At 31.9% G+C, this 27,500-nt stretch overlaps 1 protein-coding gene across 11 annotated transcripts in view; it reads right to left on the bottom strand.

The window, feature by feature from the left end:
• Nucleotides 1–27,500, bottom strand: part of LOC145259106 (protocadherin beta-11-like) — a 1,732,684-nt gene that overhangs the window by 97,328 nt on the left and 1,607,856 nt on the right. For 3 of the 11 annotated variants that reach the window (XR_013864122.1, XR_013864121.1, XR_013864123.1), the window contains one exon: nucleotides 12,868–13,344. The exons of the other annotated variants lie outside the window; for them this stretch is intronic. The gene's annotated coding sequence lies outside the window, so the exon portion shown is untranslated. The remainder of the gene's footprint in view (nucleotides 1–12,867; nucleotides 13,345–27,500) is intronic. 11 annotated transcript variants of the gene reach the window in all.

Below are 27,500 nucleotides of genomic sequence, written 5' to 3'. Positions count from 1 at the left end.
TCCAGAAGTTGTTGGAATGGTACAACAAGTGCATTGCAGCCGGAGGAGATTACTTTGAAGGAGATTAGAGTTTCATGTATGTACTATCAATAAAAGTGTCGATATGAAAAAATCTGGAAACTTATTGAAGGCACCTCGTATATTTCATTGATTGGATTTTATTATCTGATTATTACTGGTCGACCATATTTGGATTCCTGGACATCATCTAGTATCCTATTTGTTCCTTCCGTTATGCTTACAAAAAGGCCAAATACCGTTTTTTGAAGGCTAAACTGATTAAAAGAAAAAGCCAAATATAATTTTTGAAGGCCAAACTGATTAAAAAAAAGGCTAAATATAATTTTGGAAGGCCAAACCGATTTAAAAAAAGACCATTTTTTGAAGGCTAAAGTGATTAAAAAAGGCCAAATATAATTTTTAAAGGCCAAACTGCTTTAAAAAAGGTAGTCTTTAAAAAAGGCTAAGTTAAAAAAAAGGCTAAATTAAAAAAATTTTTTTTTAAAAAGCCAAATCCACAAAATTTGGCTTTAAAATGACCAACCAATCCGGCAACCCTGGACAAAGATATGAGTGATCTCCTTTTGATGTAGCCTCGTCTTCGAATATCATTGAAATAATATGTGATCATTGTTGTAATGGTGGAAGAAAGGAACTCGTAATTTTATTGTGCAGCGGTTTTTCAAGTCAGCAAAAAAATTACGTAAAAAAGGGAACATTCGAAAGAAACAGGGCAAAAAAGAACACCGTCTGCCAAGAGGTGCTGGACTGAAGAAGTAAATTAAAGATCGTTTTTTTACAAATGTGATTTTATTATTTGTATCGAACTATGTTTATTATTTGTATCGAACTATGTTTATTATTTGTATCGAACTATGTTTGTTATTTGTATCGAACTATGTTTATTATTTGTATCGAACTATGTTTATTATTTGTATCAAACTATATTTATTATTTGTATCAAACTATGTTTATTATTTGTATCGAACTATGTTTGTTATTTGTATCGAACTATGTTTATTATTTGTATAGAACTATGTTTATTATTTGTATCAAACTATGTTTATTATTTGTATCGAACTATGTTTATTATTTGTATCAAACTATGTTTATTATTTGTATCAAACTATGTTTATTATTTGTATCGAACTATGTTTATTATTTGTATCGAACTATGTTTGTTATTTGTATCGAACTATGTTTATTATTTGTATCAAACTATGTTTATCATTTGTATCAAACTTTCTGAGTACTTATTAGTACTTATAAATATCTCTCATTTGTGTCTGTTTTATATGTAAAATACAATGGACACTATTTTTCAGAGAAATGTGAATAAACTCATATATGCTGTCGGGTTATTGGGTTTTCTTTCTAAAGAACTAATTTTTTTGTGCTATCTAGAAAAATATTAGCTTTATCTATATAATAGTACGATAGTGTGTGTGTTTTATTCCCTGTGTCACGCTTAAATCCGGGTCGTTTAATTGTTATGTACTTCCATTTCTTGTCATAAATAATTTTACCAAGAATTCTTCATAAGTTTTGGTTTCGGTTATAAATGATGGCACTCCAGTAATCTATTTTTTTTTTAATAAATAATTTGATCAAGAATTCTTCATAAGTTTTGGTTTCGGTTTCGATTATGGCTAAAGGAACTGAAGTTATATATATATATATATATATATATATATATATATATATATATATATATATATATATATATATATATATATATACATATATATTTCGTAAGTTTTTATTCTGGTTTCGATTCAAGCTAATGCACCCAAGTCATATGGATATATTTTTATTTTTATTTTTTTTTGAAATCGCAACTCCTGTGGAATTTTCACAGATCCCGCTAGTCAAAAATATTTGTTTATTAAATATATTTCTCCTTTCGAGGAATTTCCACGGATCTCTCTAGTTTTCAATGTCTTTGTATACTTTTTTCCACACTTTACACATTTCTGAACATTACAATTTTCAAAGTTTTCAATTTCTGTGGTAACTATAAAATATCTTGCACTTTTATTTTGCTAGTTATTATCCTCTGAAGAAAAAAAAAAGCCTAATGTTTTAAACTCCATGGAATAAGGAAATAAATTTTTGTCTGTTTTATTCCAAGAATTTGTTTACATTGGATTTGAAGGCTACCATGTTGTATTCAACTGGGAAGCAGGCCAGTGGAACAATGTTCCACACGCGGGAAGTTCTGGTAAAGAAGCTTATTTCATAGAATCTGCGTTTAGATTTAGGCACAGTTAGAGAGTGGTGGGGGGTCGTATATAGTGGTTGTAGCTAGTCGAGTGTTTTTTGTGAAAGTTTGGCAAGGAGGAACCATAGATTGGAGTTCAGTCGAGCACTTGCCATGAAAATAACGGTAGAGTAGAGACAGGCTCACTACGTCTCTTCTGCGGGAAAGAAGTCGCAAGGAAACAAAAAGGGTGTTATCTACTAGGTTTCGAAGCATGTTTTGAAGTCTATTTGGCTGAACACAAAATTTTTTTGAACAAAAAATTTCTGTAAATATTAATTTGCATAATTTAATTTCCCTTGGTTCCGATACTAAAGTTATTTTATATGAATATGGTAATTCATACGAACATTGGCGAAAGATAAGTTTTTGCTTTATTTTTGATAGAAGATGTAACCATTTTGAATACTTCTTGTTTATTCCCAGCCCTGTGAACTAAACGAATAATTAATTTAACGATATTATCCGTACAAACATTAGTATCAACAAAAAAGCAATGTAATACATGATATACTGTTAGAAATCAATTTCAATTTGAAAAATGGATGCAGTAGGTAAATACGTTTCTGCTATCAGAGTGTAAAGATTTTTTTTTTCCACATAAAAAAAGATTGTCGGAATTGGGGAGAAAGGCAGACATGTTTTTTTTTTTTTTTTTTTTTTTTTTTTTGCATGGCATAATTTCTTTTGTGTGATTTTGAAAGAAAAAGGGAATGAAGAAGAAAAAAAAAATGAAAAATACATCAAATATAATGGAAACATAAAAATACGAAAAAAAAAAATCAAAATAAAGAAAACAACAAATTGTGTGAAACAACGAGATTTCAGTGAGAGTTTAACCAAACGATAAAATGAAATAAATAAATAAATAAAAACGTTTCTAATGTGAATGATAGCTAAGAGTGGACATGACGTCACGTACACAATAGTACGAAACAAGTGAAATTAAAAATAATATTTTTAAACCCTGAAGAAAAAAAAAACAAGAAAGAAAAGAACAGTACTTATGCAGAATAGCGATCGCCTTATCAACAACATATTCTGGACAGTTGCGTATAATGTCGGAAGGTGCTGAACGACTTTTTAAAAATCTAAAACAATGGTCAATGTTTAACATGCCAACAAACAGTAAAAAAAATTCACGAAAAAAAAACAACAACAAAAACACAGTTATAAAAATATAATAAAAAAAAAGGCATCGTATGGTAATTTACATGATAAATAAAAAGTATTTCTACAGTTTACAGACCGTGCTGAAATAATAACGTTATTATTTAAAACCCCATTCTAAATAGGGGAGGGGTGCTTTTTAACTATCCTGTACTTTCACCTAACAATTTAATAAACAGAAGGTGCCGTAAAAAATTTAATAAACAAAAGATATCGTCTGCCAATTGTTGGCTGCTGCGATTTCATTGGCTAAGCGCTTCGGCACCTTTCGTCTGTTTACGTAACCTGTCTGGAAAACGCGGTTCTTATTCTGCATAAGTACAAAAAATAAATAATAATAATAAATAAATAAATGAAACATCTACGAAGCTAAAAACAATTTTCTAAGATAAAAAAATATTCTAAGAGTTGGATCAATTGGATTAAAAAAATTGCGGTGCTCCTTCAAATATATGATCTCGTATCGAATGATTTGATCTACAAGGTTTTTTACACGTAATCCGTTGTTTGGTTTGGTTGTTTTGTTTTACGGCATATCAACCCTTTTTGTGTTATTTAATGCCGAATGCAGTTTTTATGCTTAAAATTTCTTTAACCTTTAAATGCTTATTCATAGTGTTTGATTTAGGTGTTTGGTTTTACGGCATATCAACCCATTTCAGCTTATGTAATGTCGAATCTAGAAATTTTTGAAAAGGGTTTATGCTTTAAGTAATTTATATTTTCAAATATTTATTCATGGTGTTTGGTTTGTTTGTTGTGTTTTACGGCATATCAACATTTTTTTGTGTTATTTAATGCCGAATCCATTAATTTTGGAAAATGAGTTTTTAGGCTTCAAATTCTTTCATCTCCAAATATTTATTCATGATGTTTGGTTTGCTTGTTTTGTAGAGGAAAATTGTTATTATTTTTTTTTTATTTGATTTGATTCAGAACATGATTGGGGGGAACAATAACATCAATGTTTGGTACATTCTAGATCGGACAGCCAGTATCTTCAGACAGCCCGATTTGTTTGCACCAGATAACCCGTTGTTAAAGTTAGGGTTAGAGTCAACCAGAAAATAACATACTCGAATGTAAATACTTTGGTAGATCACATATTGGATTAGAAACCATTTGGTAAATCACATATTCAAAGAGCACCCAATTTACATAAAGATAAAAAAGGATATTACTGAATTAATAATTATCTTTAGCGTTTCTATATTATAATAACGAAAACATATTAAATTGCAAGTGAAACAGATAATACCTACGTAATTATCAGGCCTCAAGTGGTAATATATCCAAAAATTATGAAAAACGATAAGGTGGAAAAATAATTATTAAAGAAAAAAGAAATTTGTAAAACGAAGCGAAATCGCTATGTTAGGGTTACTAAAAAGAAAGGGGAGATAATTAAGTTCTGTTGCTTACGTCAATGAACGTAATTCAAAAATGTCGGACAAATTTTTATTCCTCATCTAAACTTTATCGGAAACTGTTTTTCGTTAATAATTATTTTTCCATCTTATCGTTTGCTGTAATTTTTGGATATGTTACTATTTGAGACATGACAATTATGTAAGTACCATTTCTTTTGCTTGAAATTCAATGTTGTTTTTTTCGTTATTATAATATAGAAGCACCTTATCTTCTTTTTTGATTTCTTTAAAAATGTGTTTAATTTCTCTTCCTTGTTAGACGTATTTTGAACTTTCTAGACCTGTCTTTAGATTAACGTAATCGATTCATTTGACTTCAAATCAGAATGACCTAATGCTAACTAGCACTATTGAAGAAGGAAGAACACCTGTGATCGTGATGCTTTACAAGAAGTAGGAGATAAATTTGGTTTGTTTGTGTAGCTTTAGATTCTGCTAAGCACTTCTGTGCTATACAATTACGTTTTATTTTTAAGATTGAAGATTAACATTGACGACTTTTTAAATGACATGGAAAACCAAGCTACCCAATCATCTACCATATATAGAATGATTTAGTTCTTTTCGTGTATGAGAAATGACCATAAGGCCCTTACCCAGGTCCATCTTGTTGATCTCGGGAAACTATATAGAATTCCGAATTGAAATCTCTATGTAATCAATGGGAGACACTTGTCAGTTTTCCTTTATATAATAGGAATGAGTCAGCATTTTTTTTCCAATAAAATAACCCCCACCCCGATAAAACCTGGCACAGTTGACCCCCAAAGAATAAATTATTTTGGTAATTGTGCTCTAGTATGAAAGAACAACCTTTTTTGGTTTTCAGTTGAGACATTCGAAGAGTGCATAGCAGGGGCAGACAAATGCAATTTCAGGACCGAATAAAAAAAATCTGAAAACAATAAATGCATGATTTTTTTTTTTTTTTTTTTTAAAATAAATTTAAGGAAATAAAATAACACAAAATGTTTTTTTTTAAACACAGATTTAGAGATTACAAAAAAAAAAAAAAAAATTGTAGCAAAGCCAAAATTCTGAAATTTTCAATGCATATATTTTTTGTTATTGAGAACGTTTTAGCTACACATTTATTGAATTAAAATAAATATAAGAAACTTATAAACGCAAAATAGAGTTTTCTGCTCTTGATGTATGCTTGTTTGACCTTGCTATGTACTCTACAAATGTCCCAAATAAAAGCCAAAAAAGTTTTACTTTCACACTAGTGCACAAGTGACACATTCTCTTTCTAAAGTTTAGGTGCTATTCATCCGAGACAACGCCGGTAAAAAATTTGGTTCTTTGTGGTTCTTTGTTTCTTAGTTTTTGACTTTTAGCTGGACGTGTAAACAAACATACACTAACATTTGCTTTATATTAATATAATAGATGGGTTTGTGGGAACACAATATCTCCTTCCCCAAAACTACATGTCTTTACCCTAGAATTAATTGCAGAAATAGACCAAATCTGTTTGGAATTTTTAAAAAATTTTCTTGTCACTTGCAATTTTAATAATTTCACAAAAACCAAGAAATAATAAATAATTATAAGAAATTTGTATTATTTGGAATGTTCAGATTACTGTTCTTATCTTAGAAAAATTATTCTCACAACGTTCGACTGATGTAAACTCCGACATTCTTCAGGTGTATTCTTGTTGAACTCAAGAATCTTTATGTCAAACTCGGGAATCTGTAGAGAATTTAAAATTTAATTTCAAAGGTTTGAGTTCATATAGAAACGTTATTTAAATTTGAATGAAATAAAATACACATCAAGTGCGCTTGAAAGCCAAATCACAACGTAATATTTGTAAAATAAACAAATATTTTACTTGTTTGAAATTTAAAATTGAAATTTTATTGTGAAATTTATAACAAATATATTTCAGAGGTATACTCCATCTTCAGTGTGTTGTTTTGTTTCTTTTTTTTTCTTCTTCCTTGCCATTATTGACGTTATTCTCGCGTTGCCTACGCACAGTTCAAACATTTCAAAATACAACCACTGAGATACAACACGCGGCTCTTTACAAACAGACTTTTCTTTCTCAAACTTTACAACATGGCAAGGAAGAAAAAAAAAAAGAAAGAAAACAACATACTGAAGATGGAGAATACCTCTGTAATATATTTGTGATAAATTTCAAACAAGTAAAATATTTGTTTATTTTCCTAATATTACGTTGTGATTTGGCTTTCAAGCGCACTTGATGCGTATTTTATTTTATTCAAATTTAATTCTTTTTTTTTTTTTTACTCCATGAAGGTAGCCTGTTCTTTTTCCATCAGCCATGATCGAATAGAAGTTTCAAGTAATTTGTAATTGTATTCTTAGTCTTGCCTGTATTAGAGATTAAACCTCTAGAAAACTGTCACTTAGAACTTATTACAATGAGCACTTATATCCATTGCACCATAGATCTTTGATAGATTACCAAGTTCAACATAAAGATTACAGAGTTTGGTAAGAAGTACCCGAAGAAGGTCGGAGGTTACATCGGCTGAAACGTTGTGAGAATAACATTGAAGATGCGAACAGTAGTCTGAATAATTTAAATAATGCGAATTATGAATCCCCATCTAAAAAAATATTACGAAATATAAATTTTTAAGCAAATAAGAAAAATGAAAGACAAAAAAAAAAAAATTAGCAATAAAAAAAAAAGAATGAAATCAATGCAAAATTCATTTTGATATACTAGTGTTAATAATTGGAGAAAAATAAAATTAAATCAACTTTTATTAGTTTTTTTTTCCATTCTGTTTTGAAAATAAGAAAATACAATTTTAGTATCACGGTAAAAAAATGTTGGAAATAATTGTTGGTATTTTTTGGTCTTCAAGTGTGAATAAAAAAAACCGTTAACATTTTAATAGTAGAAAAATATGACATTTTTTTTTTTCAATGAAAACTTTAAGCACTCATTTTAAGTCAACGGGCTATAACTTTTGCCTGTATATACGGCATAATCACATTGACACACCGGTTCTCGTCAGATCACCGAAGTTAAGCAATGTTGAGCCTGGTTAGTACTAGATTTGGGAATTCTAGGTTCTGTATGTGCTCCCCGCTTATCTCGGCATTTGTTTCCAGTCGTCCTGAACCCCTACTTGCCACTGGTATTTAACAATGTCGACTCAGGAGAAGTGTGGTTGGAGATTGTGCAACTTTTGTGACAAAAATTCCACGCACCCTTACAGTGGGTATTCATGAGTCTGTCAAGATCGAAGGAAGCTACCATGTATATGTCTATATTACTTCATATGTTTTTCTTTTTTGTGTTATTATATGCCACAATCACATTGACACACCGGTTCTCACCAGATCACCAAAATTAAGCAATGTTGTGCCTGGCCAGTACCAGATGGGTGACCATTTAGGAAGGCAAGGCGCTGTATGTACTGCGAGGTAAAATATCAAATTGAGAAACTGGCGCGGTCTATCCTTCTCTCGAGGGTAGATGGGCCTCTCTTAAGCCGTAGTAGGCAACCCATCTAGTGATGGCGTCACGATAAAAAAAAAATACTCTTGATAGTCCTGGCTAAACATCAAGTATTGAGCTACGGACAAGATTTGAATTACACTGCAAACTCATGTAGTGAGTTCAATCTTGGTTGCGGGCGTGTTGGATGGATTTAGTTTTATTCACTCCAAACAAGACATATTGCCACTTGGACGTAAGGGACCACTATTTGGGACCATGTATATAGGGGACTATATAGGGATTAAAGTAACGAGATGTTTGTTTGCCTTACATTTAAATTTAAACATGTTAGTAAAATCAGGGAAATAGGGAAAGAATTTTTTTATTACATTTTCACTCCAAACAAAGCACAGTGCCCCTTTGATGCTGGGGGTTACTATCAGGAACATAAGTTGCAGTGATTCTATGTAGGGAGTTGAGCAGCAAGATGTTTGTTGACATTACACTTGAACTTCTGCATGTCAGTACATTTGGGGAAGCAGGAACCCAGAAGGGAATTCCAAAGAAGGCTTTGACTTTACTGCTTGTTGGGTTTGTTGGGAGGGAAATTACGTTGAGGAGGTACGAGAGCTTGTAGTTCGTCGGAGCATCCACCATTGAAATACTTGTAAAATAGGCAGAGGGATGCAACATTTCGTCGATGGGAGAAAGGTTGAAACTTAGATGACAGTTCATGACCTATCAGGTTAGCGACTCTTTTCTGAACCCTGTCCAGGAGTGAGAGACTAGTAGCAGATGCAGCAGCCCAAATGTGGCAACAATACTCCATACATGGGCGAATGGTGGCCTTATAGAAGTTCAGGATACTTTCAGGCGTAAGTAACTTTCTAGCATAGTATAGAGAGCCCACCTTCTTTGCAGCAGCCTTGGCAATGCTCTTGATGTATTTGTTCCAACGTTAAGCCGAGCAGTTTGAACACAGTACTTTCAGGTAATGTATCTTTAGCTATTGATGGTTGAAAAGGTTTCTTGTAATTATTAAAGGAAATGAGCTTAGTCTTGGCAGCATTGAACGTTACCATCCATTTTTGACCCCATTCTGCTACAGACTGGAGGTCTTCCTCTAGGTTTTCCACCATTGCCTTGGATATGTGTTCATTCGTTTTCTCCTCGTGCCTGTTACAAAGCGTGGTGTCATCAGCAAATATACCCATCTCAGAATTCCAAAGTCTAGCGAGGGAAGAAACTATTAGATAAAAAGATTTTTGGCATATAGGGATCTTAACAGTGAAAGGGGAGAGGTAGATTTTGGTTGACATTTAAAAAATTCACACTTGAAAAACAAAGACATCAACAAAATGTAAAGGAAACCTAAATTGTTATTGAGAATAGTTTGATGGATTAATATTGCAGTTAATAAAAATTATTTGAGACTTAGAATTAGGATAAAGTGCAGAATAGTAAATAATCAGAAACTCGTGAAAAAAAAACGAAAAAAAAAAAAACAAGTAGAAAATCAACAAATAATTTATAGCAAATGCATTAGAATTGAATTCTCCACCGATCTGTATAGTTTAAACATGTGGAAACTTTTTAGAACAAATTAAAAATGTTATCAATCGGTGCAAAAGGCAGAAGGTCCGTTTCAAACCATTGTAATTTAAGAAATTAATGTAAGAAAAAAAAATCACTAACCCTAAATCCGAGTGGCAAGCGACCCCTCAAAATAAAACCATACATAATCGTTTAAGTTTAGTGAAGTTAATCTATCATCTTATTGATTTTTGGGTGTCGATTCATCGAAATAAAATTTTGAAAAAAAAAAAGTTTCTATGTTTTCTGCATATTTAAACTATACAGGTCGGTAGAAAATTTTGTTCTAATGCGTTTACTATACATTATTTGTTTTTTTTTTTAATTTACGATTTCTCGACAGTTAACTATTCTAGACTTCTACCTTAGAATTATATTCTGTTAGAAGACATAGAAAAATAAGTCATCAATGCGAAAAAAGAAAAAGCAAAAACAAATTGCAAAAAAAAAAAAAAAATGGTTCTCGTCCAGAATTCAACCTAATTAAAAAGCAAAAATTGCAGAAAATCTTTTTGCTGTACCTACCCGAAAGTTTAATATTAAAAAAATCATGTAAATTGATTGAATTTTATGAGAAAACAAGGATAGTGTATTTCTGTCCGCCATCATTAATTAATAAAGGAAGACAACTCAATTCAAACTATTGAGATCAAAATCAGCTTTGTAATAGCTGCGATTTACAATTACTACTACTTACTATTAATCGCTAAATATCGTAAAAATGTCGGTTATATAATATAATATATATATATATATATATATATATATATATATATATATATATATATATATATATATATATATATATATATATAGCAAAAATGGAAATTAGTAAAACCCCAAAGAAAGTGCTGCTCAACACTATTGCAGAGCAAATATATATTTTTTATTACCGTTTTATCTGCTTCGTTACACATGTTTCAGTTACTGAATCGTATCAATAATCCAATAAATAACTACTTGATCAATTTATGTGATTTTGGAATATGATATTTTCGTTTTGTGACAGGTACGTACACCGTAAAGATTTTTTCTGTATTTTTTGTATTTTTCATTAGGTTGAATTCTAAATAAGAACCCCCCAAAAGAACAAACAGATGAGAAAGAAATGAGAGAAGAAAAAATTTTTTGGATGATAAAAAATATTTTGAACAATTTTTACTTGAATAAATTTGGAATAAATAAATTTTTCAGCCAGACGGCTTTTCTTGCTGAGACCAAAAGCAACTTTAGTTGTTTTTTTTTTTTTTCCTGATACATCTGTATCCAGGATTTGAAGAAAAATTGAATAACTGTCGTAAATAATTATTGTTATTATATGAAAATGTCAGAATAACCAAACATTTGTCATGAAAAAAAAAAAAATGGATGACTTCATAATAACCAGTGACTTTTATTTATTTACTTAAAAAAATAAATAATGGTGTTTTTTCTTTTTAAATGCTTTGCTGTTCAAATGATTGAATATTTAATTTGAGATAACAATAACCTAGAGTAGTGGCACAATCACCTTGACACACCGTTCCTTGCTAGATCGCCGAAGTTAGGCAACATGAAGCCTGGCCAGAACCAGATGGGTGACCGTTTGGGAAGGCGAGGCGCTGTATGTACCGTGAGGTAAAATACCAGGTTAAGAAACTGGTGCGGTCTATCCTTCTCTCGAGGGTGGATGGGACTCTCTTAAGCCGTGGTAGGCACCCCATCTAGTGATGGCGTCACATTAAAAAATACCCTTGATAGCCCTGGCAAAGCATCAAATATATATCAGATATTAGGACCTGTAGCAAAATTTCGATTTGGCAAAAATTGCTGCTAAAGGATCAAAATTAAAAACAAAACAGTTGACCTTGGCAGGGTAAGTCGAATAAAACATTACTCCTGCTGTTACTTTTGCACATGCGCAAAATTAAACATTCATAGCTCAATGTTGCTTAATTTTTAAGATTTCCTATTCATCTGTCCGTAACTCAGATGGTGTTGACGTTGAAGAGATAAATAACGGCTAAGGCTGGCGTGCTAAACGTTCCAGTTTCAATTCTAGTGAGTGTTACCCAAGTCATATTTTTTTATAATTTTTGAAATCATTACTATATTTTGGATTATTATTATGATTTGGAGAATTGTCTTTCTAATAATTCTGCTAATTATTAATTCTATAAAAATTCTCCACTTTTATTTCTGTAGTTATTTTCTACTAAAGAAAAACGTTTAATTTTTGAAACTCCATGGAATAAGGAAACTCTTTTATTATGTGGATCGAATTTGATTATTTAAGAGTATGGTTCATCAAACTTATTTACAGCGAATTTGAAAACGACTCTTTTTTGATTGCACGACAAATTGGAATCGTCTGACAGCTTTCATTTCCATTTTCAAAAATGGAAGTTAGAAAGAAATACGACTTTCTTTTCATGATTTAAAAAAAAAAAAATAAAGTTCTTCAAGAAGTCTAAAAGAATATTCTATAACATATAGTTAGTGGGAAGCTACCCCCGCAATATTGTGTTCCACAGGCGGGTAGTTCAAGGAAAGAAACTTTTCTCATGAAATTTTCGTTTAGTTTTAAACAGAAAGATAGATAGATAGAGAGAGAGAGAGAGAGAGAGAGAGAGAGAGAGAGAGAGAGAGAGAGAGAGAGAGGAGGGGAAATTGTTGACAGTGGTTGCAGTTAGTTGAGTGTTTGTTGTGAATGTTTTACAGGGGGGAGTGGGAGTTGTAAATTAAAGCTCAGTTGAGCGCACGATGAAAAAGAAAAAAGAAAAACAAAAGTCACTGGTTGTAAAGAAAAGGCATGTTTTCTCTTTTTTGATTGCACGACAAATTGGAATCGTCTGACAGCTTTCATTTCCATTTTCAAAAATGGAAGTTAGAAAGAAATACGACTTTCTTTTCATGATTTAAAAAAAAAAAAATAAAGTTCTTCAAGAAGTCTAAAAGAATATTCTATTCTAAATAGAGTAGTTTTTTTTTTATATTATTACCTGCCCATACTTTAATCATAATTGATGTAAATGGATGCGTTGACCGCCCAGAGGCTGCACAGATACCGAAGCTGGCGTTAACTTTGCTGTGTTAAAGGTCTGCTTGCCGAGAGTCGAGCAGACGTCGTCATTGCCGTCTTGAGTGTCATTCCGCTCGTGGTGATCGTAGTCATCGACTCCCATAGTAGCCGTGGAGGAAGATGAAACGTGTGCTGACAGCTGATACTGAAGATGGTCAGAGTTGACGCCGCCCGTAACGTTGTCGTTCTCCTCGGGCATGGTGCTAGTAACGCTGAGAATTTTCAGCTCGTCCAAGAGCTTTGTAAATTCGGCCTTCAGCATGACGGCCTCGTAGAGCTGTTGCAGCCGCTTAAACTCGCTAAATTCCTTCGACAACTGTTTTGTGAGGGTGGCCAGCTGCTGAAGTTCAGCGTGGGAGCCGTTTTTCTCGTTTGGGATGGCCAGACAGGTGCGGCCCTGGAATTGCAAGTTAAGAGATCTAACCCCTGCCAATGCTTGAAGAAATTTGCAGGCTCAACGGAATGAAAATCTACAATCTAAAATTTACCCCCTGTCCCTCCCCTCAAAATGCTATAAACTCCATAATGTCAGTTGGCAAAGAACAACGAGTGAGTAATACGAGATGAAAATCACAACATTAAACAACGAACAGGTTTTACACCAATTTTGGAAAACTGAAATTTTTATTAACGTTTATAGAAGAAATATTTTCTATTTTCATTGTTCACATATGCAAGCAAGTAAGTTTCTCTAGTATTTTATACCACAATGACGTGTTTAACACATTTAAAGATTATTCAAGTTGTCTATTAGGAAAAATTTTATTTAAAAAAAAAATAATAAATAAAAACTATCATAGCTATAAAAAAGATTTCAAATTCTGTCTGTCCAAAATTCGACTTTGTAAGAAAATATTCTAAAAAAAAAAAACTGTCAAGTTCTTAAAGCGGGTAAAACACTATCTGGTCTGAAAGAAACAACGAACAGGTTTTACAACAGTATTTTAAAACTAGAATTTTCATAAATGTTTACAGAAGAAATATTTTTGGTCCCCCGACAAAAGGAGTGTGGACCTGTAAATTCACCCTTGTCTGTTTGTCTGTTTGTCTGTTTGTCTGGTCGCACTTTTTTCATTAACTACACCTTAGAATGTTTTGAAATTTTGCACAAACATTAAACATAATATGAGTAAAAAACTAACTGACGGATTTTCCGGGAAAACTCTGGTTGTTTTTCGGATTTTCCGGGAAAACTCTGATTGCCCTTCAGGTTAAAATGGCTAAAATTGACACTTTTGTGCTTATTAAAATAAAATGGATGCCTTGGATTTTTATAAAACTTTCTAAAAAGTTGCAACTAACTGATTTCTTTATAATTTTGTTTGTCTATACTTCGTGATAACTTTTGGGTGTGCCCCAGGGGCTGTTTTAGGAATAATAAAAACACTCCATTTTTGGGACTATTTTACTATATTTGTCCAAAATTTCCTGTGTATGTCTATTTAACAATTTTGCATGGTGCTGAACTCAAATTTAAATATGTTAAGGCCTTGGGGACATTTTTTGGCTTAAATTTACATATGTTAAGGCCTAAAACTGCACCGTTTGTTCATTTTCACCAAGATTTGATGTCCCCTGGGGACTTTTGAGGTTAAATGGTAGAAGAAGGAGGCAAATGTAAATGACTAATCATTTTTTTATGCCTCGTTCACTGTGCATTCACAGGGGACCATGCATGCTTCACTTGTTCTATCTTAATTGTCCATATATACAAGCAGTAAGATTTTGCTTCTGAATTTTTTAGATGAGGACTGATTATTCGTATTATTTGGATTTTTCACACTACTGTTCTCATCTTGAGTGTTATTTTCATAACATTTCGGTCGATTTAGCTCTAATCTTCTTCAGGTGTGTCTTATCGAACTCAGGAATCTTCCTGTCTCGAATCCGCACAATTTGTTTGTTTGGATATAATCACCTAAATCTAGTAGTCCGAAGGATATAAATAACAAGTAAGATATTCAAGATGTACCCTAGTGTGTCACTAGGTGTGTCAGAAACTGATCTTACGAATGCGTGAAAAAAATATTGAATAATTCGACCCCCTGTGTTTCCAAGCTTATAACTACTTGAAAAATGTAATTCAAACCCTAATTTTTTTTTTCAGTTAAAGGAGCAAGGACCAAGGTTTCATTTAAAAAAAAAAACAAAAAACAAAAAAACAACGTGTTTAAAAAAAAAAGGTTTTAAACTTCGGACTTTACAGGTAAATTTCTAAAAAACACTTCTTTTTTTTTTTAAATTTGAATATATTGATCTTTTATCTTCAATTTGTGATATATAAAACTTTTGTGAGTAAATTAATTATTTACTTTTTAATAGACATTTCAAAATGGGGGGGGGCGCGTGAATTAAAAAAAAAACGTTTGTCTAAAATATTATATTCGGTTTATTGGAAATAGCATAAAATTTCACACTGACCCTGAAAATATCGTAAAAATTGAATTAATAGAAAAATTTTGATAGATTTTTAAAGTTTAAAAATTGAAAAATACTTAACTCGTAAAATTCAATTGATTTCATTACTGTTTTTTTAAAAATAAAAAATAATATTTTTATTACATTTTATACGAGTTTAATTGTCTATTTTGGAAGTATAATTCACGAAGAAAATAAACAACCCACTTTTAAAAGAGAAATTACGAGTTTTTTATATTTTATCCGCAGTTTCGTGTTAGGGGGTGTCAAAAATTCCCCCCAAATTCTGATACACCTAGTGCATCACACCACGATTGTGTATCTCTCATATTTTAAAGGTCATTCACTTTGTCTACCGAGAATAATTTTATAAAAAATCGATCATTGTAAAAAAAAAAGAAATAAAATAAAATAAAATAAAATAAAAACAAAATAAATAAAAACCCGAAAAAAAAAAATTTTTTTAGCTTCTGTCTGTCCTAAAATTCGAAAAGAAAATATTCTAAAAACATATCAAGTTAAAATTTTAAATTTAACACAGAATCATTGCTTTTAAAGTCAATTGACTTTAAAAGCAATGATTCTGTGTTAAATTTACTAAAATGAACTAAAATAAAATAAATAAAAACCCGGAAAAAAAAATTTTTTTAGCTTCTGTCTGTCCTAAAATTCGAAAAGAAAATATTCTAAAAACATATCAAGTTAAAATTTTAAATTTAACACAGAATCATTGCTTTTAAAGTCAATTGACTTTAAAAGCAATGATTCTGTGTTAAATTTACTAAAATGAACTAAAATAAAATAAATAAAAACCCCGAAAAAAAAATTTTTTTAGCTTCTGTCTGTCCTAAAATTCGAAAAGAAAATATTCTAAAAACATATCAAGTTAAAATTTTAAATTTAACACAGAATCATTGCTTTTAAAGTCAATTGACTTTAAAAGCAATGATTCTGTGTTAAATTTAAAATTTTATAGCAATTAGTGTTGGGACGATTAATAGGAATTGGAATCGAGAATCGAAAAAAATTCGGACCATTTTGGTAAATTGGAATTTATATCGGAATCCGAAAAATTTGTGCATATTTTCCGATGCCAAAAACGATTCTTATAATTATCTTTTTTTTAAAAAAATTTGATTTTGTTTAAAACAAAACCTTCCACTGCTGATAGTAATGATAAAATCAATAAATATTTATTGATTTTAAACCTTCAGTAAAACTAAAATCTATAGACAACCCCCCCTTCTGCGCCCCCTGCCCCCCTCTCTCCATCCGCTAACAAGTGTGTTTTTACATCTGAGAAAATATCTGCACATTTAACATTTGTTTTCACAGGAATCATTAAAAAAAATAACAATTTCATAGATAAATATTTAAAGATTTATAAAGAATCGGAATCGGGAATTATATTGAAATTGGGGAAAATATTAGAATCATCCCATCACTAATAATAACATGAAACACCGAACAAGCTTTGATGAACCTTTATAAGAAATTCACGTTTTTTTTTTCTGCCCATTAATATAAATTTTCGATTGGTTTATCATGCCACGCTGGTGTGTCTCGCACCATTTAAACGTCATCAAAGTTGTTTGCCATGAAGAATTTTATAAACAAAAAATCAATCATGGCTCAAAAAAAAAATTTAAATTATGTAAACAAACATAATTTAAATCTTTTTGTGAGCTATGATTGATTTTTTGTTTATAAAATTGAATCTCTATAAAGACGATATTCTAAAAATATGTCAAGATAAGATATCTAATTCACTATAAAAATCAATATCTGGTTTTAAAGTAGGTGACCATTACTAACTGGCTACCCCAAAATATCTGGTTAACAAGTTGGTTATTATTATTACCTGATTACCCCAAAGTGGGTGATCATTATTACCTGGTTACCTCGAAGTGGGTGATGATTATTATCTGGTTACTCCAAAGTGGGTGATTATAACTACTCGGTTATCCCAAAGTGGGAGATCATTATTACCTTTTTACCCCAAAGTAGGTGATTATAACTACCTGGTTAACCCAAAGTAGGTGATTATAACTACCTAGTTAACAAGACGTTGGTGATCATTTACGTTAAATTTATATGCCAAAATGATCCCTTCACACCAAAATATTTTTTCTGTAAATTTATTTTTACCGATAAGTTTTTTTTACAAGCATCTAAAAATAGCAGACTTTTATTTCTATGACAATTAGCAGGAATCAAAAATACTAAAATTTTACTACTACTACTACTACTACTACTACTACTACATTTGATATCTGTTTCTCTTCCGATTACATGCGTAACACTAAATAGATTTTAACTGGAAATGGTACTCCACTTAATAATGTATAAAAAACATCAACATTTTTTTATCGCCTACAAGCAAGTTTATTTTTGTTGCATTCTGCTTACACCGTCGATTTTAACAATTACCAAAACATGTTAAAAAGTACTGCCCTGCTGTGACGTGTAAAAAATAACAAAATAAAATTTGACGAAACACCCATTTTTATTTTTAGACTTTTCTAATGGAACCTGAAAGGGGTCAAATCTTAAAACATGCTAAAAGTATCTTTTTTTTTTAAATCTCGAAGACAACTCCACCCAATTGGCACTTTGTTGCTCATTCTTTTTTTAGTTTAGATTTCTTTCCCCTTTTTTTTTCTAATAAACAAGCAAAATGTCAATTTTCTCCGCTCTTCTCTAAAAAAAAAAAAAAGTCTTAAAAAGATCATTATTGTCAGCTGTCACTATTATGCAACAGCCGTTGCCTGGAAGACTTTGAACTTTTCATGGTTGTAATTATTTGCAATGCTTCGTCCATTTTTCCTAATGTATGTAGTCCCAGATTACAAGACGATGTTACGGTCAACCATTTTAGTTTATTTACGAGTTAGCAGCCCGGCGTTGCCCTATCGTAGAATACGCTTAAACACGTTATTTTAATTCATACAGATTGTGTGTGTGTGTGTGTGTATTATAGAACGAATCCTCTATTGATTACTATAGGGCCGGGATCAAAGTGTAGTATCTGTTCCGGCAGATGCTGCAAGCTATGACTAGCAAAGACCAGATGTGGGGGCAACCCCACATGACTGACCTTTAACCAGCTCCCATTTCCCACCTCTCGGGAGCTGGTCCCCTTTTTCCCTTCCCCCTCCCTTCACTCCTCACATTAAAAATCGGCCTTGTGCCTAATTTGCTCGGTGGGGGAGCAAATAAATACCATCCTCTATTGATTACTATATTGTATCCAATATGGCCGTCCGGCGTGGTTTGGTTGTAAAATACGTTTAAATATGATATTTTAATTAATGCCGATTGCGTATGTATTATGATAGAACCCCAGGATACGGCATAAAAAATTAGTAACAAAATACAGTATATATAATACACATGTAAATAATCAAATAACATTATAAATAACACCGTAAGGAGGGACAAATACTGTAACCAGGGGTCAGAAAAACATCGTATTCCACATCGTAACCTGAAAAAACCTGGGCAGGAGCTGCTAGAAAAGACTTGTCCTGCCTTGATAGGGTTCAAAATAGACTTCGTGGCCTGGTGGGAGATGTCCTTTTCTCTTCGCTGCAACCTCTATCTCACAGAAGAGATGTTGCGAGTTTGTCTCTGCTTTATCGTTATTTTCATGGAAAGTGTTCGACTGAGCTTCAATCTATGGTCCCCCCTCGCCAAACTTTCACAAGAAACACTAGACTAGCTGAAAACATTATCAATAATTTTCCCCACTCTTTATCTGTGCCTAAACCTAAACATAGATTCCATGATCAAAGCTTCTTTCTTAGAACTGCACGCCTGTGGAATTGTCTTCCGTTTTCCTGCTTTCCAGCTGTCTATAATATGGTTGTCTTCAAGTCCAACGTGAACAAGTTTCTGATGAGCCGTTCCACTGAAGTTAACAAATTTACCGAACTTCCATTACTATCGATTACTATATTGTCCTTTTGACTACTGTACACTCTTTAACCCTTATCCTTGAGTGGCCGATCGGCCTTGATAAGTGGTGACGCCTATGTACAAAAAAAAAAAAAAAAAATCCCAGGGCTGCCATACCCCGGGGTTCTACTGTAGTTCAATCACTATTTAAAACATTTTAGTTCATTTACAGGCTGGCAGCCTGGCGTTGCACGGTCGTACAATACGCTTAAACATGATATTTTAATTTATGCAGATTGCGTGTATATTACAGTAGAACCCCGGGATGCGGCATTAAAAATTAGTAACAAAATATTATATATTATATAATGAACATGTCTATAGTCAAATGACCTCATAAATAACACTATTAGACAGAGGCAAATAACGTAACCAGGGACCGGAAAAACATCATATTCCACATCGTATCTTGAAACAACCGTATCCTAGGGCCACCGTATCCCGGAGTTCTACTATATCAATCCTCTATTGAATATTGTATATAACGAGGAATAATTTGCCCGGTGGACTAAGTTGAAAAAAAAAAATAAAAATAAATAAATAAATAAATAAAAACAAATAAATATTAAATAAATAAATGAATAAAAAATAATAATGATAATGTCGTTCATTAAATTCCGTCTGTGTTTGTTTACAATATCATGTCAGCTGATATTTGGGCTTGACGATGGATGCCCTGGAAAAGTCAGTTCTGATTAATGTTTAGTTTTGAAATATACAAACAAGGACATGATTTGCGGCGATTTTAAATAGTCCCCCTTTTTTTTATATCATAAATTGGAATCGTTAGTAAGAAAAAATAAAAATAAAATGGTGAGATACCACCGGGCTTGAACAGGGAATCATGTAGTCGAGTGCTCTATCACTAAGCTATATCTCCAAATTATAATAAATATATTTTTTTTTAAGAAGAAATGATTTGCTGAAATTTTATTATCTCCCTTGCCAGTGTAACGTAAAATATTCCCCTGTAAAAATTACTTTTTTTTATCTATAAGAGAGAAAAACTATTTTTAAAATTAGATTTTTTCGATTTTCGATACTTATAGGATGAATTTCTGCACAAAACATATCTAAGAACTCTGCCAGAAACATAAATGAATATTTGTGCGAAATTTGCAAAAGATTGGCTCAGCCGTTTCGGAACCTAATGAGGAAGGAACTCCCCCCCCCCCACAAATTGACTTTTATATAAGAGTAAAGATAGAGATTACATCTAAAAAAAAAAAAATATATATATTTTCAGGATTAATTATTTCTGTAAAAATCGGGCAAATTTTTACTTTCTTTCCACTTTAACACCTACCTTTAAAATGACGCATTTATTATCGTATTCAAATCTGGGGTAGATATAGCTTAACATTTTTTTCCCAATGTATTACTTATTAAATGTCAGTGGCATTCGCCATTCTTACTATGGAGAGGATATGTGAAAAAGGAACTTTTAGCAATTTCGACTTGCCGTGGTTCTTCACTGAAGAAAGAAGTCAATGAAACATTGCGTAAAAAAAGGGAACATTCGACAAAAAAAAAAAAGGAGAGAAAAACCCCAACAAAACACTGTCTGCGAAGAGGTGCTGGACTAAAGGAGTAAATGAAAGATTGTCTTTTACAATGTGATTTTATTATTTGTATTGAACTATTTAGCATAATATTATTTTCTGGGTATTTATCAGTCATTATAAGTTTATTGAAGTATCATTCAGTTCTATATTTAAAATACAATGGACATTATTTTCATAAAAATGTTAATAAACTCATATTTACTGCGTGTTATTGGTTTTTCTGTTCCTAAAACTAATGTTTTTGTGTTATCCGAGAAAAAAATATCAGCTTTATCAAAACATATTTGCTGATGAAATATATTTTTCATCCCGCGGAATTTGTACTGGCTCTGCTATTATCAATTAATATGAAAGAATTAAAGAGAAAGATTTATGTCGCATTTAGAAGATAAAGAATTCCTTAATGTCTTCCTTTCTATATTCTTTATTGTACAAGTTTAATTAATTTCATATTTTCGGTGATTATTAAACGTTTATCAGTTTTATACGAAAATATTAGATGCTATCTTTGTATGTGTTTTCGTATTTGGATCACTAAATGGTTTAGATATGAGAAAATTATCTTGAGATTAACATTATGTACAATATATATATATATATATATATATATATATATATATATATATATATATATATATATATACACACACACATACACACACATATATATATCTATATATATATAAAAGCAAAAATGTGTGTTTGTATGTATGTTCGCTTTTTGTGTATGTCTGCAAAAGGATTTTTTTCCGGCAGCTTCTTGAGGCCGTTGCTCATTTTAAAAACTTTTTATATCACGTCAAAATCATAATATCTACGAGTCATGAACGGGGATCGCGTGTATATTTAATTTGCCCGACTTTCAAAAGCTAAATATTCAACATTTTTTGATCGGTGCGTGTAGATTCGCCTTTTTCATATAATAAAAGTGAAACTAATACGAAGGTTGTTGCATCCTTCCCGGCGCGATCGCCGGGAACGTCCAAAAGCAATCAGCTTTCATCAATACGGTTTTTTCTATTCCATTTGGACAATCTACTTTTAATAGGGAGCTGGTCATCCCCTCCCATCATCTTGGGGAAGCCCAAACTGCCCCGCAGTAAATGAAAAAAAAAACGGTCCCGCAGTGAAACAAAGTAAGCAAACGCCAAAAAACTGCCTCATCATCGTAACGCACCCGCGAAGACCTCATTAAAGCGGCCACCTGTCAATCAAACCTCCTTGACTTGACTCACTTTAATTGCTCTTACATTGCCATTGTCGCCGTAGTGCAGGTGTTCAGGCTCAGTCTATAGGCCTCAAGGCTCCGGGTTCGAACCCACATGCCACCAACCCCTCATCTTTTTTTTTTAAATCGCTATCGTTAAGTTTCCTTTTTATTTTGATTTACCCTCCCCCCCCAAAAAAAAACACACACACACCTACAAATACCCGGGCAACGCCGGGTACACCCCGCTAATATATATATATATATATATATAACACCGCAAGGCAGGGCAAATACCGTAACCAGGGTCCAGAAAAGCATTGTATTCTACACCATAACCTGAGAAAACCGTATCCTAGGGCCGTTGTATCCTGGAGTTCTACTATATATATATATATATATATATATATATATATATATATATATATATATTACTATAATTATCTTTAATGCTTACAGACACTAGGGTTTCATTGTTTCGGGAATCATCAGTGCAGGGTGTCACGATTACTGCTGATCGGGAGATTCAAACACGGCCACAAAGCCATCTCTGACTCCATTAGCAAGGAACAAACTACTCGGCCAACGCTAAACATGAGAAATATAGTTGCAATTAAGATTTATATAAGGCATAAATATCATTATATATATATATATATGGAAATCGCCCTAGACAAGGCATGAAGCCACTTGATGTAAAGAGCTAAAAATAGTACTTCAAGGTCAAAATGTTGCCAATGATAAGTGTTAGATGGAATATATTCTGACCCAGAAAACAGCAATTTTTCCCTCTTTGCCAGAAACATCGCTTGCGGAATGTGAGGACTAAAGGATAAAATAAAGGACACTTTTATAATATTCTGCTTCACCAAGAACAGACACATTTTAATGCTTCTCTAATAAAACTTTCTGCTTTAGTAAGTATACATGCGTACAGTTGTTTTACTAATATTTTTATGTATAGTAGTTGGTTCGATGAGATATTCGGTAAATATTTTATTATATCAGTCGCATCGAACCAAAGGAGATACCAAGGAATCATGCCTACTTCGGATTGTTACTTTGCGCCTTGGAAGATTTACGATACGCATTGGATCCTTTTACATCCATGTTACCAAAAACTCTCACTTCAGTATTTACCATTCAATTTTGATATGAAATTCAATATCCTTTTTATTCTGAACCAATATATAATTTACCTTACTCTATGATTTAAAAACTTTACAAACTTTTAATTATGATTTTCTATGTTTATTCATTTAGCAAAGTGGGTATAAACCATTTATAATATTTGCTAATATTTTCTCCTCTGGGGAGATGGGTAGACATCGAAAACCTATAGGTTAAGGAAATATACTTATTGAAATGTATTCTTTTTGTTGCATGTAATAAAAATTCTAGATTTGAAATTTAACCGTTTTACATCATAAAATTTAAATTACTAAATTATGATTATATATATATATATATATATATATATAACTACTTCATTTATATATATATATATATATATATATATTTGAGGTTGCTATTTTCCAAAGGTAGGGTAACCAGTGAAATATAACGAAGTTCATACAAGAGTGCTCAATACAGAAGTAGAGCAGGTTACATTTGTCTTTACATAAGATGTAGTTTGTTGCTACACAGTCATGAGCATGTTTCCGTCTACTAGTATATACTAACTAGAGACTTCATCAGGCAACAATCCTTATTTTCGAAAAACGGAATTCCGTTTTCGAAAATAAGGGTTGTTGCCTGATGAGATCTCTAGTTAGTAAATACTAGTAGACCGAAACATCAGACATGCGTATTTGATATTTCAAGATCCCATCTTAAAAAAAAGAGGGTGGAAGGTGATAACGTCGTACGAACATGAAATTACCTTAGCGTATTATGATTATATATAGATTATCAGTATTTTTATATATTTGAAAAGATTGTTGAATGACTGAAATACTAAGTCCTCCTTTTAGTTTATTCTAATTCCTTGCTGTGTGGGTAATATAAATATTGATGAGATCTCTAGTTAGTTAGTAAATACTAGTAGACCGAAACATGCTCATGACTGTGTAGCAACAAACTACTGCTTATGTAGCCTTATAGAGGTACAGGATACTTTCAGGCATAAGTAACATTCTAGTACGGTAGTATGTAAACGATGAGAAGCCGTGACTGTCATTTGGGCGGTCGGGTTTCGATCCTGGCTTGAGGCAGTTGTCTGTTTAGCCACACTGATGAGCTGTGAAGCAGCGAAGCAGTACTGTATGTGGATGGACATATATATATATATATATATATATATATATATATATATATATATATATATATATATATATATGTTGAAACGATTAATTGGAGTCGGAATCGATATGGGAATTGGAAAAATTTGTGCCAATATTCTCGATCCCCAAAACGATTCCTTTATCTTCCATTATAAGTAACAATTAGAAAATAATGAATATTTATTGATTTTAAAACACCAATAAAACTAAAATCGACAGGTTATCCCCCCACAAATGTATTTTTACGTTTAAGAAAACATCTACATATTTAACACGTATTTTTACATTTAAGAACACATCTACATATTTAACAGGTATTTTTATGGTAATGAGGAAAAACAAATGAACACATATCTAAGGAAATGGCAGAAACACTAGAGGAAGAGCTCCAATCTGTAACGAAATCGTGAATTAAATGGATGGTAACATTCAATACTGCCAACACTTGTTTCCTTCAATGAATACAAGGAACCTTCTCAAATAGAAATAGCTATGGCTAAAGATACATTACCTGGGAGTACTTCTTTCAAACTCCTCGGTTTAACGTTTACAGGGAACGTGAGTTGGAACAGATACATCGAGAGCATTGCCAAGGCTGCTGCGAAGAAGGTGTCTCTCTCTACCGTACTAGAATGTTACTTACGCCTGAAAGTATCTTGTATCTCTATAAGGCCGCTATTCGCCCATGTATGGAGTATTGTTGTCACATTTGGGCTGGTACGTTTGCTACTGGTCTCTCAGTCCTGGATAGAGTTCAAAAGAGAATCGCCAATCTGATAGGCCCTAAACTGTCATCCAGGTTTCAACCTCTGTCTCATCAACGAAATGTGGCATCCCTCTGCCTGTTTTACTAGTATTGGATGCTCTGACGAACTACAAGCCTTTATATCCCCCCTCAGCGTAAATACTCCCATCAAACCCAACAGGCAGCAAAATCTCACCCCTACACAGTAGATATCCCTAGATGTAAGAAAGCCTTCTACTTTAATAGTTTCTTTCCCAGAACTGCTAGACTTTATAATTCTCTTCTGGGTTTCTGCTTCCCCACCTGTACTGATATGCAGAAGTTCAAGTGGAACAGGCATCTTGCTGCTCAACTCCCTACATAGTATTCCTGCAATTTATGTTGCTGATAATAGCCCCCCCCCCTAGATCTAAGTGGCACTGTGCCTCGTTTGGGGTGAAAATGAAAAAAAAAAAAAATTGGTGAAAATAACAACTCCATAGTTAAATATTTAGAGATTTCTAAGGAATCAGAATCGGTAATTGTATCGGAATCGGGATTTTAGCAAAGAATCGATAATTGTATCGGAATCGGGAAAAATATTGGAATCGTCTCATCACTAAGACACACACACACGCACGCACACACACACACACACACACACACACACACACACACACACATATATATAGTCATCCACGTACAGTACTGTTTCGCTGAATCACAGCTCATCAGTGCGGCTAGACAGGCAACTACACGGGGAAATATATTTAATTATATTTCACTTTTTATTCATACCAGTCCTTTAATTTATGAAGCTCAATGAAACTACAGAGCATATATAAATAAATAACAAAAGTCTATATTTCAAATTTCAAGATATTGACCATCTTACCGTTTATATCTTTAAGTACGTCGAAATACACAATTCTTGACAGCACCTGTTTAATGGCGCAGAATAATTCATGTGATTATTATGTCAACTTTTGAAGTTTAGATCTAATGAATCAACGGTTATTAATGTATACAAATTTGATAATTAGTTTCGTATAAAAAAATGCATAAACACATACATTATAGATTTGGCAGTTATCAATATTATCTAAGTAAATAAATTAAATATAGGCTTATTATAAATAATAAATTAATAAAATATTAGATAAAATATATTTTTATGTTAATGTATATCAATACGAATAGAATTTATTAATACGTGAATTTAACGTTGGTGACTGTACATTAAAATTCAGACATGGAGTAACAAATCGAAAAATAATTGCAACTTCTCTTCTACTTTCGGATTTTGTAATCATGCCGATATTTCTTTATTTTTTTTATTTTTTATTTTTTTTTTTAAAGTTGTTAAGTTCTTTTTATTCTGATGAGTTAAGGCCCGAATAAATTAAAAAGATGACATAATAATTACATGGAGGTTTGGCACTACGAAACAGTTGCTGTCAAGAATTGTGAATTTCAACGTACTTAAAGAAATAAACGGTAAGATGGTCAGCATCTTGAAATTTGGAAAATAGACTTTGTCATTCATATATATATATTATATATATATATACATATATGCATATATATATATATATATATAATATATATATAATATATATATATGATATATATATAATATATATATAATATATATAATATATATATAATATATATATATAATATATATATAATATATATAATATAATATATATAATATATAATATATATAATATATATATATATATATATATTAATTTTATTTATACAAACATTAATGGCTACATATGTGCATACATGTTTCTGTAATCACCCACGTTGGGGGATTACGTCTTCAGGCCAAGAACTACCTTCAAAAGGCTTTTGAAGGTAGTTCTTGGCCTGAAGACGTAATCCCCCAACGTGGGTGATTACAGAAACATGTATGCACATATGTAGCCATTAATGTTTGTATAAATAAAATTAATATACCTGCTCTGTTCACTCATTGAGCACTATTTTGGTAGACACGTGTTGTTTCATTGGATGTACTTCTAGGAAACTAAACTCTACTGGCTATATATATATATATATATATATATACTAGTTCAGTTTAAGAATGTATGAGTCCCCCAAAACACTGAGTAAGGCCGGGCAACTATGCTGGTATTAACTGTTAAGCATTATTGGATGTCCGGGCAGCGGCGGGTAACCTATCTGAAAGGATGAATTTATTGTGTTTTTGTAGAACAGACATATACTTTTATTGTCTGAGAAAAATGACAAGGGATGTCATTTTAAAGCTAGAAGTTAGGTAAAATTGTAAGATAGAGCTATTTATTTTAATATTAATTTATACAGGATATACATGCTTTGATACACTGGCATGACAATGTTTCGATATATAGTTATCATTGACTAAGT

Source organism: Euprymna scolopes, chromosome 34 (genome assembly GCF_053919585.1).
Source record: "Euprymna scolopes isolate OS-2025 chromosome 34, ASM5391958v1, whole genome shotgun sequence".
Taxonomy (NCBI): Eukaryota; Metazoa; Mollusca; class Cephalopoda; order Sepiida; family Sepiolidae; genus Euprymna; species Euprymna scolopes.
This window is presented reverse-complemented; position numbering and strand designations above follow the sequence as displayed.